This window comes from Cannabis sativa, chromosome 4 (assembly GCF_029168945.1).
Source record: "Cannabis sativa cultivar Pink pepper isolate KNU-18-1 chromosome 4, ASM2916894v1, whole genome shotgun sequence".
Lineage (NCBI taxonomy): Eukaryota > Viridiplantae > Streptophyta > Magnoliopsida > Rosales > Cannabaceae > Cannabis > Cannabis sativa.
Genome location: NC_083604.1, coordinates 31,424,673 through 31,445,302, shown reverse-complemented (window position 1 = coordinate 31,445,302; position 20,630 = coordinate 31,424,673).

The following is a 20,630-nucleotide window of genomic DNA, read 5'->3' as shown; positions in this document are numbered from 1 at the left end:
TAGTAAAGTATACTAGTTTCGAATGTATGGAGTATACATTGGACTGGACCGATATTGCAACTAAGTTAAGATATTACAAACTTACCGTTATATATCTTTCCAAGTCAATATCAGTAGTTGATCTTAAGATTAAAAGAATCTAAATCCTGATATGCTTAGGCTCAACTCAGGAGTACTATTCATGTTCTTTGATTTATTAGTTAAGCCTACTTTTGGGTCAGGGTGATACGTATATTTTGGGAACATGATAGTATGATTGGGTGGGAGTGCTGAACATAAATATGGAATCTATAGCTTCTACAGATGTATAGAAGTCAAGTGATGATTCCCTTCGAGCTTAGCAAATAGAAGTAAATGGATGAGCTCTTGTTTAACTGACTAATTCTTAGATCATTAAACACCATTTACAGGTAGCTAATTGTTTTAAGGGGCAAAATACATTGAGGAGTGAGAACAGTAAAATTATCCCATCTCGATCTAAATCATCTATATAGAGGATCTTTGATCATAATGAGATTATAACAATGGTTAAATGAGATAGCATATCTATATCGTGGAACATATAATATGCTCTATATAAGTCTGAGAGTGCAAATCTAAGTTCTAAGAGTGGATTCAACGAAGAATTAATAAGTAGTAATTTACTTGGTAAATTCGGTTCACTTATTGGAAGCTCAGCATATAGATCCATGGTCCCCATTCTAGTTGAGAACATACTGCTTGTAAGACTCATTAATTGATTCGTGATTGATCAATTATAATTCTAAAGTTAGACTATGTCTAATTTATGAATTTTCACTAAGCATGGGCGAAATTGTAAAGAAAAGAGATTCTAGGTTTATTTATTTATTAATGGACTTTATATGTCTAGTTAATAATTAAATTAAATGACAATATTATTTAATAATCTATTTTAGTTATTAAATAATTAGTTTTGGCATTTAAAAGGTTAGAATTGGAAAATTGGCGTTTTTGAGAAAATAGAAATAAAATTTGTTAAAACTACAAAATCAAGTGGGGCCCATTATCTACACCATGGCCAGACACTTTATGTGGTTTTTCAAATTGATATTTTCATTATTTTAATGCCAAATAATTCTTAACCTAAACCTAGTAGTAGCCTATAAATAGAAAATGATTGCTCAGTCAAACATAAAATTTCAATAACCTTTTCTGTCAGAAAATTCTCTCTTCAGAAAAAATGAGCCTTTCCCTTTTTCTATACCTTGGCCGAACCTCTCTCTTCTCTTTTCCTCTTCTAAATTTGGACCCTAGTGATAGAGTAAGTTACCACACACAGCAAGTAGTAACTCAATCATGGATTGGAAGACTGTGAATGATCAAACTCAAAGAGAAGGACATTCGGGCTCAGATATTAATTATACTCTGCGACAGAAAGGATACAAGGGTTAGAGATCTGGGTGGAAGGAGACATTAATTCCGCTGCATCAATGTATGGTTTTCTTAACTTTATATGTGTTTATTTTATCGTTTTAGAAAGTTCATATTTAGGGTGTTAAACAACATACTTGTGACTAGATCTAAGATCCTGGTAAAATAATTTCCAACACTGACAACTTTTCAAATTTCATGTTATTCAAATAAAATTAAATATTCAATAAAATAAAATGATAAATAAATATCATTTATCTAATTTTGTAATTCAATTTAAATAAAATAACAAAATTTTAAAGTTAGCAAAAATATCTGGTTACAATTTAAATTTCTAGATTAAAATAATCTTATTTTAAATTTCAAATAAGGTAATTTTATTAAAATTAATTAAATAATTTAAAAATATAAAATATCTGACCTTAAATCTAAAAATAAGATAAGATAATCTAAATTTAAAATTAAGATAACCAACTAAGCAAAAAGATAGATTTTTACCTATTTTCAAGGTTAAAAAACCACTAATATCTTATATTAATTAAAAAAATAATTTATTTAATTCTGATAATTAGATTTGAAATATGAAAAACAAAAATCTAAATACAAATTACACCAAAAATTCGAAGTTGATTCCATGAAAAAAATGTAAAAAATGAAAAAAAAAAAAATTGCATTTGGTGCGGATGGGCGTCCCAGAGGGTGCACAGCCGAGAAACCTCGGTGCTGGGGGCTGCCAGCAGCATTTCCACGTGCGGAATTGCCCGTGTTCATACACCGTGTGCGTGTTTCTTCGGGCAGGGGGTTGTCCGAACACGTGTGTCACGTGGTGTTCGCGCGCGCATGGGTGTCACCACCCCTATGATTTTTCCAAATTTCAAAAACTCATAACTAATTCAAATAAAATTGAGATTGACTTCTGTAAAAAAGTGAATTGCTTAATTTTTCCCAAACTATCCAACAAAAATAATTCAAGAATAAAATTCTAATTATTTTACATAAAAAATTTGAAAACATCAAGCAATCATCAATAAACACATAGATCAACATGAATCACATCCAAATAATACATACATCGTTTTAAGTCCAAATTTCTTGAAAGTAAATCAATTACCATGGCTCTGAGGCCAGTTGTTGGAATATATTTTACCAAGATCTAGATTTACTAACAAGTATATTTTTAACATCCTAAACATGAACTTTTAAAATGATATAAAATAAACACATAAAGGTATAAGAAACCTTACATTGGTTGCAGTAGAATTAAATGACTCATTCCGCTCTGATCTCTAACCCTTGTATCCTTTCTGTAGCAGAGTATCACCAAGATCTGAGCTCGAAACTCCTTCTTGTTACTTGGATTCTTCACAGTCTTACGCACTATGATCGAGGACTCACTTCTTATGTGTGGCCATGCACTCAATTACTAAGGCGTGAATTGGTTTGTGAAGATGGCTATAGTATTTTTAAATTAGAAGAAGGAGGAAGAAGATGAAGTCTCACAAAACTAGAGAGAAAAACTAGGTTTTTAGCTTTTAAAGCATTAGTTGGATAATGAGACCATAGCTTTCTTTTTAAATTTCCACTAGGGTTAGAGTTGATTTATTTGGAATAAAAAAATTGATAAAAATAGAGTAAAATAAGCACCTAGTGGCCGGCCACTTAGTGGGCCTTACACTAGTTTGAATTTTGTCATGTTTCTCAACTATTTTATCTATTTTTCACAAATACTACATTTTACACTTTCAACCCTATAAATGCCAAAACTATTTATTTAATAATTAAAATAATTATCAAATAAAATTGTCATTTATAATATTTATTAATTAGACTCCATAAAGTCTCTTAATTAATAAATAAACCCTAAAATCCTATTTCTTCACAATCAAAACATATCTTAGTGAAAAGTTCATAAACTAGACATAGTCTAATTTTAGAATTATAATTGATTAACTAAAATCAATTAACTCAGTCTTACAAGCAGTTTGTCTTAACTAGTATGGGGACCATGGGCCTATATAACCAAGCTCCCAATAAGCAGTACTAGAATTTACCAAATAAATTCTCTAACTCACATTAATTCCTCATTGATTCACTATAGAACTTGGAATTGCACTCTCAGCTATATTGAACGCTCTATATGTTCAACGATATAGATACACTATTAGTTATCCATTGTTATAATCCCAATAATCAATGATCCTCTATAAATGATTTACATTGTACAGGGATTAATTTACCGTTACACCATTTAATGTATTTTATCCTTAAAATACTTAGCTACCTATAAATGATATTTCAGTAAACTAATATAATCACTGAAATGAGTACTCAACCATTTATCTCTATTTAGCCAAGCTCGAAGGAAATCATCGTTTCACTTCTATGTCTGAATAGAAGCTATAGATTCGGTATCTATGATTAGCGCTCCCACTCAATTAAACTACCATGTTCTTAACTGAATAGAAGTCAAGTGATGATTCCCTTCGAGCTTAGCAAATAGAAGTAAATGGATGAGCTCTTGTTGAACTGACTAATTCTTAGATCATTAAACACCATTTACAGGTAGCTAAGTGTTTTAAGGGGCAAAATACATTGAGGGGTGAGAACGGTAAAATTATCCCATCTCGATGTAAATCATCTATATAAAGGATCTTTGATCACAATGAGATTATAACAATGGTTAAATGAGATAGCATATCTATATCGTGGAACATATAATTGTTGGAATTTATTTACCAAGATCTTAGATCTACTCACAAGTATGTTGTTTAAGCACCCTAAATATGAACTTTCTAAAACGATAAATTAAACACATATAAAGTTAAGAAAACCTTACATTGATGCAGCGGAATTAATGTCTCCTTCCACTCAGATCTCTAACTCTTGTATCCTTTTTGTAGCAGAGTATAATCAAGATCTGAGCCCGAATGTCCTTCTTCTTCACGTTTGATCCTTCACAGTCTTCCAATCTATGATTGAGTTACTGCTTGCTGTGTGTGGGCACTTACTCTCTCACTAGGGTTCGAAATTGATGAAGGGAAAAGAGAATAAGGATTTTGGCCAGGTATAGAAAGTGGGGAAGGCTCAGTTTTTCTGAAGAGAAAAATTTCTGTCAGAAAGGCTAATATTCAAAGATGTGTATTTGACTGAGCCATCACTTTCTATTTATAGGCAACTACTAGGTTTATGTTAAGAATTATTTGGCATTAAAATAATGAAAATATTAATTTGAAAAACCCTTAATAAGTGGCCGGCCATGGTGTTATATTGGGCCCCACTTGATTTTGCAGTTTTATCAAATTTTATCTCTATTTTCTCAAAAACGCCAATTTTCCAATTCTAACCTTTTAAATGCCAAAACTAATTATTTAATAACTAAAATAGATTATTAAATAATATTGTCATTTAATTTAATTATTAATTAGACATATAAAGTCCATTAATAAATAAATAAACCTAGAAACTCTTTTCTTTACAATTTCACCCCTACTTAGTGAAAATTCATAAAATTAGACATAGTCTAACTTTAGAATTATAATTGATCAATCACGAATCAATTAATGAGTCTTACAAGCAGAATGTTCTCAACTAGAATGGGGACCATGGATCTATATGTTGAGCTTCCAATAAGTGAACCAAATTTACCAAGTAAATTCCTACTTATTAATTCTTCGTTGAATCCACTCTTAGAACTTTGAATTGCACTCTCAAACTTATATAGAGCATATTGTATGTTCCACGATATCAATATGCTATCTCATTTAACCATTGTTATAATCTTATTGTGATTTAAAGATCCTCTATATAGATGATCTACATCGAGATGGGATTTCTTTACCGTTCTCACCCCTCAATGTACTTTTCCCCTTAAAACACTTAGCTACCTGTAAATGGTGTTTAATGATCTAATAATTAGTCAGTTAAACAAGAGCTCATCCATTTACTTCTATTTGCTAAGCTCGAAGGGATTCATCACTTGACTTTTATACACCAGTAGAAGCTATAGATTCCATATTTATGTTCAGCACTCCCACTCAATCATACTATCATGTTCCCAAAATATACGTATCACCCTGACCCAAAAGTAGGCTTAACTAATAAATCAAAGAACATGAATAGCACTCCTGAGTTGAGCCCAAGCATATCAGGATTTAGATTCTTTTAATCTTAAGATCAACTACTGATATTGACTTGGAAAGATATGTATAACGGTAAGTTTGTAATGTCTTAACTTAGTTGCAATATCGGTCTAGTCCAATGCATACTCCATACATTCGAAACTAGTATACTTTACTAATGTCCTAGAAAGAACATAACACTTACTTCAAGTGTAAGTATACATCATCGCTGATTATCACATTAGTGTAAAGCCAATAACACTGATGAAACAAGGACCAAGTCTTTTGATTCATATGAACACAATCACATTCCACTGTGTTGACGATACTGTAATTGTGAATAAACATATGATCTGGATTTAACTGATTCTATGTGTAATAGTAATAAACATATTTAAACCATTAGCATGTAGAATTCATGCAAACATCAATCACTTTAAATTTCTTATATTGATAACTAATCAGATTGTAAAGAGTTTTATTTAGGGCATAAAACCCAACAAACTCCCACTTGCACTAATATAAAACAAACTGCGCAAATAGGTCAATCTGATGTCTTGATCTTCAGATCAAGTGTAGTATATTTGAATCCACTCAAACTTCTGGAAACTAGTTCATAAAAACTCTTATGAAACATCCTTTACTATATGCTTTACTTATCAAGGGATACTGAAATCTTTACTGTTTTAAAAGTACATCTGAATTAACAAAAGACATATCTCTCATATTTTAAAATATATAATTGAGATAATAAAGTGTAGACTTATCTTCAGTGATATAACTTTCTTGTATTTCGAATACACAAAGTTATAATTCTTCTTTGGTAAAGCTTGAATTATTATACAATAATTCCTCCACCCCAAAAGTAAATACCATCTCATAGGTCTCGAAAATTAGATGGTGAGATACAAGGACAACTGATACACCGTTCCTTAATATCTATCATATAGATCACTTTCATAAATCTCTCTTGAATATCTTCTAATGTTCCCTATTTGATTACATCTCAGATAGCTCCCACTCAATAGCAGAAGTCTGGTTAAATAATACTTTTAACCTCTGATTGTTTAGAGAGTTACCTAGTTGTGACTTTTGTATTAGTCTAAAACTTTAAGTTAAGACTAAGTCATCAACATAGCAGATTAGTATTTGAAGTGAAAAATACATGCCAGAGATAAAGTAATCAAAAATTAAGATACCATCAAGTTTTATGAGGATTAAGAATTCTAGGTTCAAGTCATTCGAATGGACTGAACTAGAGTTCTTTATCTTATTCTCATAATTTTGATAAGCTATTCCTATCCATGTGAATGGTTAGATTTGCTTTTCAGTAGTGTTCTTAAGTACCTATCACAAGTATCAACCTAATGAAGATGGGTATAGAATTTTAAAATTCTCCCACTCAATTAAGGAAGTGTGAAACTTTAACAAAGAACTTTCAAAGGTATCAAACTTTTACTTACAACAGTAAAATCGAAATGGAACATACAATCAAGATCAAGGATTTATATTGACAATAGCTGACTCATTATATTACTTCCATGTTTAAAGAAGATGTGTGTTACATAGGGAATTGTGGAATAGACTCCACCCCTAAGAATATACATATAGGGTACTATGGATAACCTCCACCCCTAAGTATATAGAGATTATGATCCACCCCTAAAGGTTGTAAAGATCATGGTTCTCTAAGTGTGATAGAGTTTATGCGGAGTTAAATACTATCCAGAGTTCATTAGATATAAAAGATCGTTGGACTGCATAGTTTTCTTAACTTTTCTCCACCCCTATCAGATCAAAAGATCCTTTTATTAAACAAATTCTTAATAATTGTATTAGGATTAACAATTATTGATAAACATAGAAATAGTTTCTAGTGTTTATTTATTATAACTCTATGAAGAGTTGTAAATATAATAGAATTTGCATCAATAATAAAAACACTTACACATACAAACATACAAATATAATGTGGTAATAATTGATGAAGATAAATTAAATGAAGCTCAATCTCATAATTTGCAATATTGAATTTCGAAAATAAAGAATACTTTATTAATAATAAAATAAAAAAAAATGTATTGTAACAATATGAGAAAAACAGGGATAAATATCCCTAACTTAAATTTGAAATCCAAATTGTCTTTAAACTAAAACAATTAATTCAAAAATAAATTGAAGAGCTTCATCTTCATCTGGACGATTTCACCCTTTGGTCCAGCTTTCTGATCCAACTCATCTGAGTTCAAGTAGCTTGGCCGATAAGAAGAAGAAAACAAATAAACAAAGTTAGTCCAGAATCATAAATCCAATTGGATAACAATTCACTAAAACTCTTAAAGTTTATAAATAAAAATACCTTGTTTCTTTGCAAGAACTTTAGGACACTGGGGTTTCCAATGACCTTTCTCATTGCAGTAGAAACACTTTCCTTTAAGTGTAGCATCACTAGAAGGAACAACCTTTTTATTCTTCATGGCTTTTGTTCGCTTCTTGGTGTTCTTCCACTTCTTCTTCGTTTGGGCTTCGAAGCAGAGGCAACATTTGCTTCAGGTTTCATCGTCCCATTACCATTCCCAAGATTATGAGGTTTGCTCCCTTTCTTCTTGGGTCCTCCAATCAAATTTTCATAAGTTTGAAGGTCATTGACTAATTCATGAAAGTCAATTTCCTTCTTATTCATGACATAATTTGAAGTGTATGGTAGAAATGCTGGAGTTAGGCTATTCATGATAAGACTTACTTGAGTAGCACTATCCATTTCAGCACCATGATCCTGGGCTTCTTGGAAATAACTTGACATTAGGAGAACATGGTCACGCACGTTTTGATGAGATTCCATCCGTGCATTAATGTACTTCTTAGTCGCGTCAAAGCGTGACTGAAGTGATGCCTTACCGAATAGCTCATTTAACTTCGTCATAACTTCAGCAGCCTTCTTAGTTTTAGAAAACCGAGTTTTGAGGGTGTCAACCATGCTAGAAAGCTTAAAGTATAGAGCTTTGTCATTTGCTTTCTGCCAACGCTCATACTTTTCTTTCACAGCTTTGGAAGCATTGTCCCCAGGCACTTCAGGTGACGGCTCAGTTAAAACAAATAAGGCACTTTCTCCTATGAGAGCAATATTAATGTTCTCATTCCACTTATTAAAGTTAGATCCATTCAGCTTATTTTTCAGTCAACAGTGATAACATGGGATTCATTTTGATAATACAGGATACTACAAAATAATAGAAATCAACAAATAGAAATTAATAATGGTTTAACACAAAATCAATTCAGAAATTATAAGCACATAGCAAGTAGGAATGATATGAGAAAATACTTAAAAAAATTCAATCCTAAATAATTTCCAAGGTTTTTCAAAAAACTGATATCAGTGTACCGTTTAGGCGAGAGTCAAAGCTACCATCCATTGAATAGAGTTGTCAGCTCATCTAAAATGTTAAACATTCTAGCAACCTTTTATTCGATCAAGATTAGAATCCAGCGTTGTCCCGTTTAGGCGAGAGTCAAGGCTATTCTATCTTATGAGCTTCTACCATTGTTTCGCACTTTGCAAGTCAAATATGGTCGCCACCATTAGGGTGATCTATACCATATAAAACACTTACAAACCACTTATCATGCGAGATTAAACGGTGCGAAATTGCTAATGAACGTTCCTCCATTAGGGAGGATCACTCACTAAAACAAACGCGGTGTAAAACCCACAATGGAGATCGAATATCTTAATAATAATAAAGCTTATTCTTTAAAATGTATTTTCTTTATTATTCTAATAAATAAATTCTCATTAAATTCGAAATTTAAATTTAAAAATGAGATAAGATATAATCAAATTTAAAAAATAAGATAGATTATTAAGCAAAAAGATAGATATTTACTAATTTCAAATTCAAATTACACTAATATCTTGAATTAAATTTAAAAAATATTAAATTAATTCATAATGATAATTAGAATTGAATTAGGAATAGTAAATATATAAATACAAAACTACACAAAAAATCGGAAGTTAATTCCATGAAAAAGCATGAAAAAACGAAGAAAAACGAAAAAATTGCGAGTTGTACGGACAGTTTTCGCGATCGCAAGAAAATTTCAGCACAACTCTGATTTTTCCGAATCTTCAAAAAATCATAACTAATTCAAATTAAATCGAAATTGAGTTCTGTAAAAAAGTAACTTGCTTAATTTTTTCCATACTATCCAATAAAAATAATTCCAGAAACAGAATCGCAACTATTTTTCACGAAAATTCACAAACATCAATCAATCATCAAATAACACTCAATACAACATGATACCATCCAAAAACAAACAAACAATCGTTTTAAAGTCCAAATTTCTTGCAAGTAAATCAATTACCATGGCTCTGAAGCCAGTTGTTGGAATTTATTTTACAAGGATCTTAGATCTACTCACAAGTATGTTGTTTAAACACCCTAAATATGAACTTTTTAAAATGATAAATTAAACACATATAAAGTTAAGAAAACCTTACATTGATGCAGCAGAATTAATGTCTCCTTCCACTCAGATCTCTAACCCTTGTATCCTTTTCTGTAGCAGAGTATAATCAAGATCTCAGCCCGAATGTCCTTCTTCTTCAAGTTTGATCCTTCACAGTATCTATGATTGAGTTACTGCTTGCTGTGTGGGCACTTACTCTCTCACTAGGGTTCGAAAGTGATGAAAGGAAAAGAGAATAGGGATTTCGGCCAGGTATAGAAAGTGGGGAAGGCTCAGTTTTTCTGAACAGAAAAATTTCTGTCAGAAAGGCTAATATTCAAAGATGTGTATTTGACTGAGCCATCACTTTCTATTTATAGGCAACTACTAGGTTTAGGTTAAGAATTATTTGGCATTAAAATAATGAAAATATCAATTTGAAAAACCACATAAAGTGGCCGGCCATGGTGTAGAGAATGGGCCCCACTTGATTTTGTAGTTTTAACAAATTTTATTTCTATTTTAACAAAAACGCCAATTTTCCAATTCTAACCTTTTCAATGCCAAAACTAATTATTTAATAACTAAAATTGATTATTAAATAATATTGTCATTTAATTTAATTATTAATTAGACATATAAAGTCCATTAATAAATAAATAAACCTAGAAACTCTTTTCTTTACAATTTCACCCCTGCTTAGTGAAAATTCATAAAATTAGACATAGTCTAACTTTAGAATTATAATTGATCAATCACGAATCAATTAATGAGTCTTACAAGCAGAATGTTCTCAACTAGAATGGGGACCATGGATCTATATGCTGAGCTTCCAATAAGTGAACCAAATTTACCAAGTAAATTCCTATTTATTAATTCTTCGTTGAATCCACTCTTAGAACTTAGAATTGCACTCTCAGACTTATATAGAGCATATTGTATGTTCCACGATATCAATATGCTATCTCATTTAACCATTGTTATAATCTTATTGTGATTTAAAGATCCTCTATATAGATGATCTACATCGAGATGGGATTTCTATACCGTTCTCACCCCTCAATGTATTTTGCCCCTTAAAACACTTAGCTACCTGTAAATGGTGTTTAATGATCTAATAATTAGTCAGTTAAACAAGAGCTCATCCATTTACTTCCATTTGCTAAGCTCGAAGGGAATCATCACTAGACTTCTATACACCAGTAGAAGCTATAGATTCCATATTTATGTTCAGCACTCCCACTCAATCATACTGTCATGTTCCCAAAATATACGTATCACCCTGACCCAAAAGTAGGCTTAACTAATAAATCAAAGAACATGAATAGCACTCCTGAGTTGAGCACAAGCATATCAGGATTTAGATTCTTTTAATCTTAAGATCAACTACTGATATTGACTTGGAAAGATATGTATAACGGTAAGTTTGTAATATCTTAACTTAGTTGCAATATCGGTCCAGTCCAATGTATACTACATACATTCGAAACTAGTATACTTTACTAATGTCCTTGAAAGAACATAACACTTACTCCAAGTGTAAGTATACATCATCGTTGATTATCACATTAGTGTAAACCCAATAACACTGATGAAATAGGGACCAAGTCTTTTGATTCATATGAACACAATCACATTCCACTGTGTTGACGATACTGTAATTGTGAATAAACATATGATTTGGATTTAACTGATTCTGTGTGTAATAGTAATAAACATATTTTAACCATTAGCATCTAGAATTTATGCAAACATCAATCACTTCAAATTTCTTATATTGATAACTAATCAGATTGTAAAGAGTTTTATTTAGGGCATAAAACCCAAAAATAATATGTTCTCTATAAGTTTTAGAGTGCAATTCTAAGTTCTAAGAGTGGATTCAACGAAGAATTTACTTGGTAAATTTGGTTCACTTATTGGAAGCTCAGCATATAGATCCATGGTCCCCATTCTAGTTGAGAACATACTGCTTGTAAGACTCATTAATTGATTCGTGATTGATCAATTATAATTCTAAAGTTAGACTATGTCTAATTTATGAATTTTCACTAAGCAGCGGCGAAATTGTAAAGAAAAGAGATTCTAGGTTTATTTATTTATTAATGGACTTTATATGTCTAGTTAATAATTAAATTAAATGACAATATTATTTAATAATCTATTTTAGTTATTAAATAATTAGTTTTGGCATTTAAAAGGTTAGAATTGGAAAATTGGCGTTTTTGTGAAAATAGAAATAAAATTTGTTAAAACTACAAAATCAAGTGGGGCCCATTATCTACACCATGGTCGGCCACTTTATGTGGTTTTTCAAATTGATATTTTCATTATTTTAATGCCAAATAATTCTTAACCTAAACCTAGTAGTAGCCTATAAATAGAAAGTGATTGCTCAGTCAAACATAAGTTTTCAATAACCTTTTCTCTCAGAAAATTCTCTCTTCAGAAAAACTGAGCCTTTCCCTTTTTCTATACCTTGGCCGAACCTCTCTGTTCTCTTTTCCTCTTCTAAATTTCGACCCTAGTGATAGAGTAAGTGCCCACACACAGCAAGTAGTAACTCAATCATAGATTGGAAGACTGTGAAGGATCAAACTCAAAGAGAAGGACATTCGGGCTCAGATCTTGATTATACTCTGCGACAGAAAGGATACAAGGGTTAGAGATCTGAGTAGAAGGAGACATTAATTCCGCTGCATCAATGTAAGGTTTTCTTAACTTTATATATGTTTATTTTATCGTTTTAGAAAGTTCATATTTAGGGTGTTAAACAACATACTTGTGAGTAGATCTAAGATCCTGGTAAAATAATTTCCAACAACTGGCCTCAGAGCCATGGTAATTGATTTGCTTGCAAGAAATTTGGACTTTAAAACGATTGTTTGTTATTTGGATGGTTTCATGTTGTATTGAGTGTTATATGATGATTGATTGATGTTTGTGAATTTTCGTGAAAAATAATTGAAATTTTATTTCTGGAATTATTTTATTGGATAGTATGAAAAAAATTAAGCAAGTTACCTTTTTACAGAACTCAATTTCGATTTAATTTGAATTAGTTATGATTTTTTGAAGATTCGAAAAAAAGATAGGACTACTGAATCACCCACGCGCGCGCGGAACCGAGTGCACCTCGGTCACACGCGTGTTCGGACAGCATTCTGTCCGAGCAACACGCGCGGGTGTCTGAAGACAACCCCCCTGCGTGTGCAAAAATCCTGCGTGACACCCCTACCGCCGAGGTTTCTCGGCCCAGCTCCCCACCTGCGCGCGCGGACGGGTATGTAGTGCATCCCGTCCGTACAGCTCGCAAATTTTTCGTTTTTCTTCGTTTTTTCATGCCTTTTAATGGATTTAACTTCCGATTTTTTGAATAGTTTTGTATTTAGACATTTACTATTCCTATTTCAATTCTAATTATCATAATTAAATTATTTAATTTTTTTTTAATTTAATTCATGATATTAGTGTAATTTGAATTTGAAAAATAATAAATATCTATCTTTTTGCTTAATTATCTATCTTATTTTTAAATTTGATTATATCTTATCTTATTTTTAAATTTAAGGTCAGATATTAATTTTTTTTTTAAATTAATTTTTTTAAAAAAATTATTTGACCTTATTTAAATTTAAAATAAGATAACTATAATCATGAAATTTTAAATAGATGTAAGATATTTTGCTAATTTTTAAATTTTGTTATTTTATTTATTTAAATTAAATTTAAAATCTGAAAAAGATATTTAATTTATCTTTTTTTTTTATTTTATTTAATTTTTTATTTATAAAATAACATTTAATTTTTAAAAGTAGTTAGCAATTTTTGAAATGATATTTAGGTTAGCTGAAACCTAATTTTTCAAAATTGTAAGTTTAATTTTAAATATTTATTTTAAATAATTTCGAAATTAAATTTATATTTTTTTTATTTTTTTTCCGAAAATAAATAAATTTTTTTTTATTTTTTCGAAAAAATTAAATATTAATTTTTATTTAATTATTTAATTATTTTATTTTTGAAATTTAATTATTTAAAATTAAATAAATCCTACTTCCAACTATCGAGCTAACCTTGTTGCAGGAGTATATGATTTTAGCTTGTTTGTAAGTTTTCAAAACCTATTATTGCTTGATTGCAAATAGCCATGGTTAACTTGTTGACCGATCCAATGATCTGATTTTAACTCATGGCTCCCTTGGTCAAGTAAATAATTTGTAACAGGTATATTTTACAATCTTCTTTCATCTGTGTATAACCTAGCTGTTGGGTTTTATGCCCTAAATAAAACTCATTTCAATATAATCAGATTTACTTATTAATATAGATCAGAAATAACATTTAATGTTGCATGGTTCACATGATTTATTTTATGATTATATGTATATAATGTATAAATTCATCTGAAACCCTTTTCACATACTTGATCCTGTTTATTGTGCCGTCAACACATTGGAAAGTAAACATGACTATGTGAATAAAGTTTCCTAGATTTATCAAACATAGGGTTTTACTGATATGATAATCTACAACAGAGTTTACTTACATTTGGAGAAGTGCTATGTTCTTTCCAGAGCATTGGTTAAAGTAAAGCTCAGGTTGGATGCATGGAGTATGCATCGGAAGGGACCGATATTGAACTTTGACTTAGATTTATTAAACTTACCGTAATATCTATTCAAGTCAATATCGCCTAGTTGATCCTAGATCAAATGTTCTTAATCCTGTTATGATTAGGCTCGATCTTGAAAGGCTATTCGTGTTCTTTGATTTGTTAGTTAAGCCTACTTTTAGGTCAGGGTGATACGTACATTTTGGGAACACGGTAGTGCAATTGAGTGGGACCGCTATCATAAACATGGAATCTATAGCTTCTATTTGGCGAATAGTAAGCAAAGGATGATCTCCTTCGAGCTTGACCAAACGAACATAAATGGTGGAGTACTCATTTCACATAAGCTGAAATATCATTTATACGGGGTCAAGTGTTTTAAGGAATAAATACATTGTAGGGTGTAACGGTAATTTAATCCCTTTACAGTGTAGATCATTCATGAAGAGGATCATTGATCGCATTAGGATTATAACAATGGATAACTAATGATGTGTCTATATGGTGGAACATATAGAGCATTCTATATAACTGAGAGTGCAATTCTAAGTTCTATGCGTGGATTCAACGAAGAATTAATAAGTTAGTGAATTTTAGTGCTAAATTCTTGATCTACTTATTGGAAGCTCGGTTATATAGACCCATGGTCCCCGCACTAGTTGAGATAATATTGCTTGTAAGACTCATGTAATTGGTTTTGATTAATCAATTATAATTCTCAAATTAGACTATGTCTATTTGTGAATTTTTCACTAAGTAAGGGCGAAATTGTAAAGAAAGAGTTTATAGGGGCATATTTGTTAATTATGATACTTTGTATGGTTCAATTAATAAATATGATAAATGACAATATTATTTAATAATTATTTCTAGTTATTAAATAGTTAGAATTGGCATTTAAAAGGTTGAATTAGAAAATTGGCGTTTTTGAGAAAATCAGATGCAGAAAAGATAAAACTGCAAAATTGCAAAAAGTGGAGGCCCAAATCCACTATGTAGGGCCGGCCACTTTTGTAGGGTTTTTCCCTCTGATATTTTCATTATTTTAATGCCAAATAATTCAAACCTAACCCTAGTGGAATGCTATAAATAGATAGTGAAGGCTTTAGGAAAATTACACTTTTTCCTGACACTTTCTGAATCAGAAAAACCTGAGCCTTCTCTCTCCCTATCTTTGGCCGAACCCACTCTCTCTCTCTCTTCCTCTTGAATTTCGAAATCCTTAGTGTATGAGTAGTGCCCACACACAGCAAGTGATACCTCAATCATAGTGAGGAAGATCGTGAAGAAAGACTTTCAGCAAGAAAGAGGTTTCAGCATCAAAGATTCAGAGAAAGAGATCCAGGTTTAGATATTGATAATGCTCTGCTACAGAAAGGAATCAAGGGCTAGATATCTGAACGGAAGGAGTCATATTATTCCGCTGCACCCAATGTAAGGTTTCCTAAACTTTATATGTGTTTATTTCATCGTTTTAGAAAGTTCATATTTAGGGTGTTAATAAACATACTTGTGAGTACATCTAAGATCCTGGTAAAATTAATTTCCAACACTAGCAACATGATAGGATCCATCCAAATGTGTGCCTGTGTGTGCCTATATGTTTATTTTCTTATATAGATGCATATAGGTTGTTGCTAAATAAAATGTCACACCATGATAGATTTTATTTAGGTCCATTTAGTTTTTGGACCTATTCAATTATTAACAATTATTTATTTTAAGGTTAAATTCCTCTCTTTTGGGCCTTGTGTGAGAGTTGGGAGCCATACAAGTGGGTACGACATACTGAACCCAGCACCCCCTCACATGAACTACCCCAATTGTGAAGGCCCATTTGCCTGATTTGAATAACTGTACTAGGTTAATTATATTAGTTTGACCTAATAAAATTGAATTAGCAACATAATTAACTTTTAAAATATATGAAATTTATTTTGCATTTTAATATTTTAAAGTTAATTTTAAGAAAAACATTTTTAGTTTTAGATATTATTTCTAGACAAACTATTTGTATTTTTCTTGTATTTAATTAAATAAAGAATTTTAACTAACTAGATTCTTTCTGGAACTTATTTAATTAAATATTCCTATTTAAGTTATAAATTAGTTATTTTAACTGATTTTTAATATCTAACTTAAATTTGAATATTTTATTACATTGAGTACACCCTATACACGTATCATAAATCTTTACTGAATGTGACATTAAATTTAAAATTAAGTTGAGGAATCCTAGGCATTAGTTATTAAAGATTCTTAAGATATCTTTTAAGTTAGTTTTAAACTTAAAATGGAATATTTTTCAAATTAAGTGGTTACAACTTAATTTTTGATATTTAATTAAATCTAAATTTGAAAATATTTAAGTTTTAGATTTTTTTTTTCTATACAACTTAAATTAGATATTTTTTCAAATTTTTGTTCAAGAGATACTTAGTATGGGAACCATGGGCCTATATAACCAAGCTCCCAATAAGCAGTACTAGAATTTACCAAATAAATTCTCTAACTCATTAATTCCTCATTGATTCACTATTGAACTTGGAATTGCACTCTCAGTTATATAGAACGCTCTATATGTTCAACGATATAGATACACTATTAGTTATCCATTATTATAATCCCAATAATCAATGATCCTCTATAAATGATTTACATTGCACAGGGATTAATTTACCGTTACACCATTTAATGTATTTTATCCTTAAAATACTTAGCTACCTATAAATGATATTTCAGTAAACTAATATAGTCACTGAAATGAGTACTCAACCATTTATCTCTATTTAGCCAAGCTCGAAGGAAATCATCGTTTCACTTCTATGTCTGAATAGAAGCTATAGATTCAGTATCTATGATTAGCGCTCCCACTCAATTAAACTACCATGTTCTTAACCTATACGTCACGGGAAGAACCATTTGGTCGACTTTAACTAATAGATTAAGAAACACAAATAATGCAATTAAACTAGAACCTAACCATCTCAGGATTAAGATCATTTGATCTAGGATCAACTAGGTGATATTGAATTGAATAGATATTACGATAAGATTATCATATCTAATCCAATGTTCAATATCGATTACTTTTGATGCATACTCCATGCCCTAGAAAGGACGTAGCACTAATCCAAGGTGCAAGTAAACTACATTGTAGATTATCTCATATCAGTTAAACCCTGTGTACTGATAAATCTAGGAATACATTTAATCACATAATCTTGATTACTTTCCACTGTGCTGACGACACAATAAACAAGAATATCAATGTGATAAGGATTTGGATGAATTTATAAATCAAATAAACATAAAAATGATCACATGAACTAAATGACATACTAAATAAGTAATGAGAATAAATCTGTTTCTTTATTGATAATTGAATAGAAAAGATAACATTGAAATAGAGTTTATTTAGGGCACAAAGCCCAACAGTTGGTCACATCCTTAATTGACCCAAAAAAAAACTACCAACGACTGCTTCAACACATCATTGATAGTCGTTAAGAAGACCTCCTCTGTTGTAAAGCTGAGGTGATTATGAAGACCTCCTTCACTGTGAAGCTGAGGAGATGACAAAGACCTCCTTTGCTGTAAATCTGAAGAGATGATGAAGGCCTCCTCCGCTGTAAAGCCAAGGGGATGTTGAAGGCCTCCTCTGCTGCAAAGCTGAGGGAATGTTGAAGGCCTCCTATGCTACAAAGCTAAGGAGTTAATGAAGGACTCCTCTGTTATCAAACTGAGGAGATGAACAAGACTACCATTGCTTAAACATAGCTGAGTGAATGTTAAAGAACTTCAAGGCTACAAGCTAAGAGAAGACAAAGACTACATCAATATTTGCATAAAAAGACAGTGTGATAGGACAGTAAATGCTAAGACATTAGCCAAATATTAGAGTAAATGTTGACGTTCCAATGATGACATGATTTCACAATATCTTAATCAAAAGAAATCACTTAAGAAGTCATCAACTTAAAATTATGAATTTTACTACTCAATAGGGAATGTGGAATCAAAATCCTACCTTAGTGGGATTTCTTGAAAAATAGAAAATAAATATCCAAGATTTTCAAAATTGATGCCCACTTGGTAGTTTCAAGAGAAACGGGCTTAGTTCACGTCATTAAGTCAACCTCACACAAGTGCAAAGTTGACTTGGGGCACAAATGCTTACACCAAAAGTAGCCCTGATGACATGGACATCAATGTTTGACACATGAAAAGAAAGATGATATCTCAGAGTTGAGTAGTCCCGAGTCATAGCAAGTCGACCTGAGGGGTTCCTAGCCCTGTGCCTAGGCTGACTTTGGAAACTCTAGGATGGAAGTTTAAACTTCAATAACTTGAATCCAACTCACTATCTTTCAGTATTTTGTACCATGAACACATGCATGGAGCAACCTAATCCAAGCCTCGAGAGCTATAATTACACGAACCCGCAAATCGAAAGCCAACTTGGGCACCCAAGTTGACATCTCTAACTAGGGTCTTAAGAGAAACGTGCTTAGTGTTGGGTTTTGTGCCTTAAATAAAACCCATTTCAATATAATCAGATTTACTTATTAATAAAGATCAGAAATAACATTTTATGTTGCATGGTTCACATGATTTATTTCATGATTATATATATAATGTATGAAATTTAAGTCCAAAACATATGAATTTGTTAATGATTATAGTGTTGTCAGCACAGTGGAATATAATCTTAATTATATGTTCGAAAGTTTATTCCCTGATTTGTCAGTTCACTGGATTTAGACTAGCATGATATAATCAGCGATAGGTATTCTTACACCTTGGATAAGTGTTATGTCCTTTCCAAGGCATTGGCAAAGTTTACGAGTATCGGATGTATGGAGTATACATCGGAAGGGAGCGATATTGAACTTTGATTAGATATATTAAAATTTACCGTATGACCTAGCAATATGATAGGATCCATCCAAACCGTGCCTGTGTGAGCCTATGTGTTTAATTTCATTATAGATGCATATAGGTTGTTGTTGCTAAATAAAAGATCATAGTTCTTGATAGATTTTATTTAGGCCCATTTAGTTTTGGGCCTATTCAATTAAGAACAGTTGTTCATTTTAAGGTTAAATTCCTCTCTTTTGGGCCTTGTGTGAGAGTTGGGAGCCATAGTAGTGGGTACGACATACTGAACCCGGCACCCCCTCACATGAACCACCCCAATTGTGAAGACCCATTTGCCTGATTTGAATAACTGTACTAGGTTAATTAAACTAGTTTAACCTAATAAAATTGATTAGCAACATAATTAATTTCATTTATTTTGAAATTAATTTATGAAAACCATAGTTTAAAGAATTTTTTATTCTAAGCTAAACTATATGTATTTTCTTGTATTTAATTAAATATAGAATTATAACCATCTAGATTCTTTCTCAAGCTTAATTTAAATTTTTCATTAAATATTCCTATTTAAGTTGATATTTAGTTATTTATAACTAATCAACTTAAATCTGAATATCTTTTGGATTTAAAATTTCAAAATTAAGTTGAGGAATTTTAGGAATTGGTTATTAAGATTCTTTAGATATTTTTTAAGTTGATATCTTTTCGAATATTAACTTAAAATTGAATATTTTCAAATTAAGTGGTTACAACTTAATTTTTGATATTTAATTAAATTTAAATATGAAAATATTTAAGTTCTAGATTTTTTCTAATACAACTTAAATTAGATATTTTTTTCAAATTTTGTGGAAAAGATACTTAGTCAAATAAGATATTTTCTAGATAGTTATTTCTAGACTACTTATTATTTCTAATATTAAATAGGAAAATATTATACATTGTGAAATTAATTATTTAAATAATTAATTTTGGTAAAATTTATTTTAAGTATATTTTTCCTAGTATTAAACTAGAGATTAATAATTAAGCCTTCTCTACACTTAATTATTTATTTCTCGAATTTAATACATTTAATTAAATTGAAAATTAAATATCTAAGTTGATTTTCATCATGATACTTAAATATTTCTTTTTCATGACATTTAATTAAATAGAAAATTATTTTA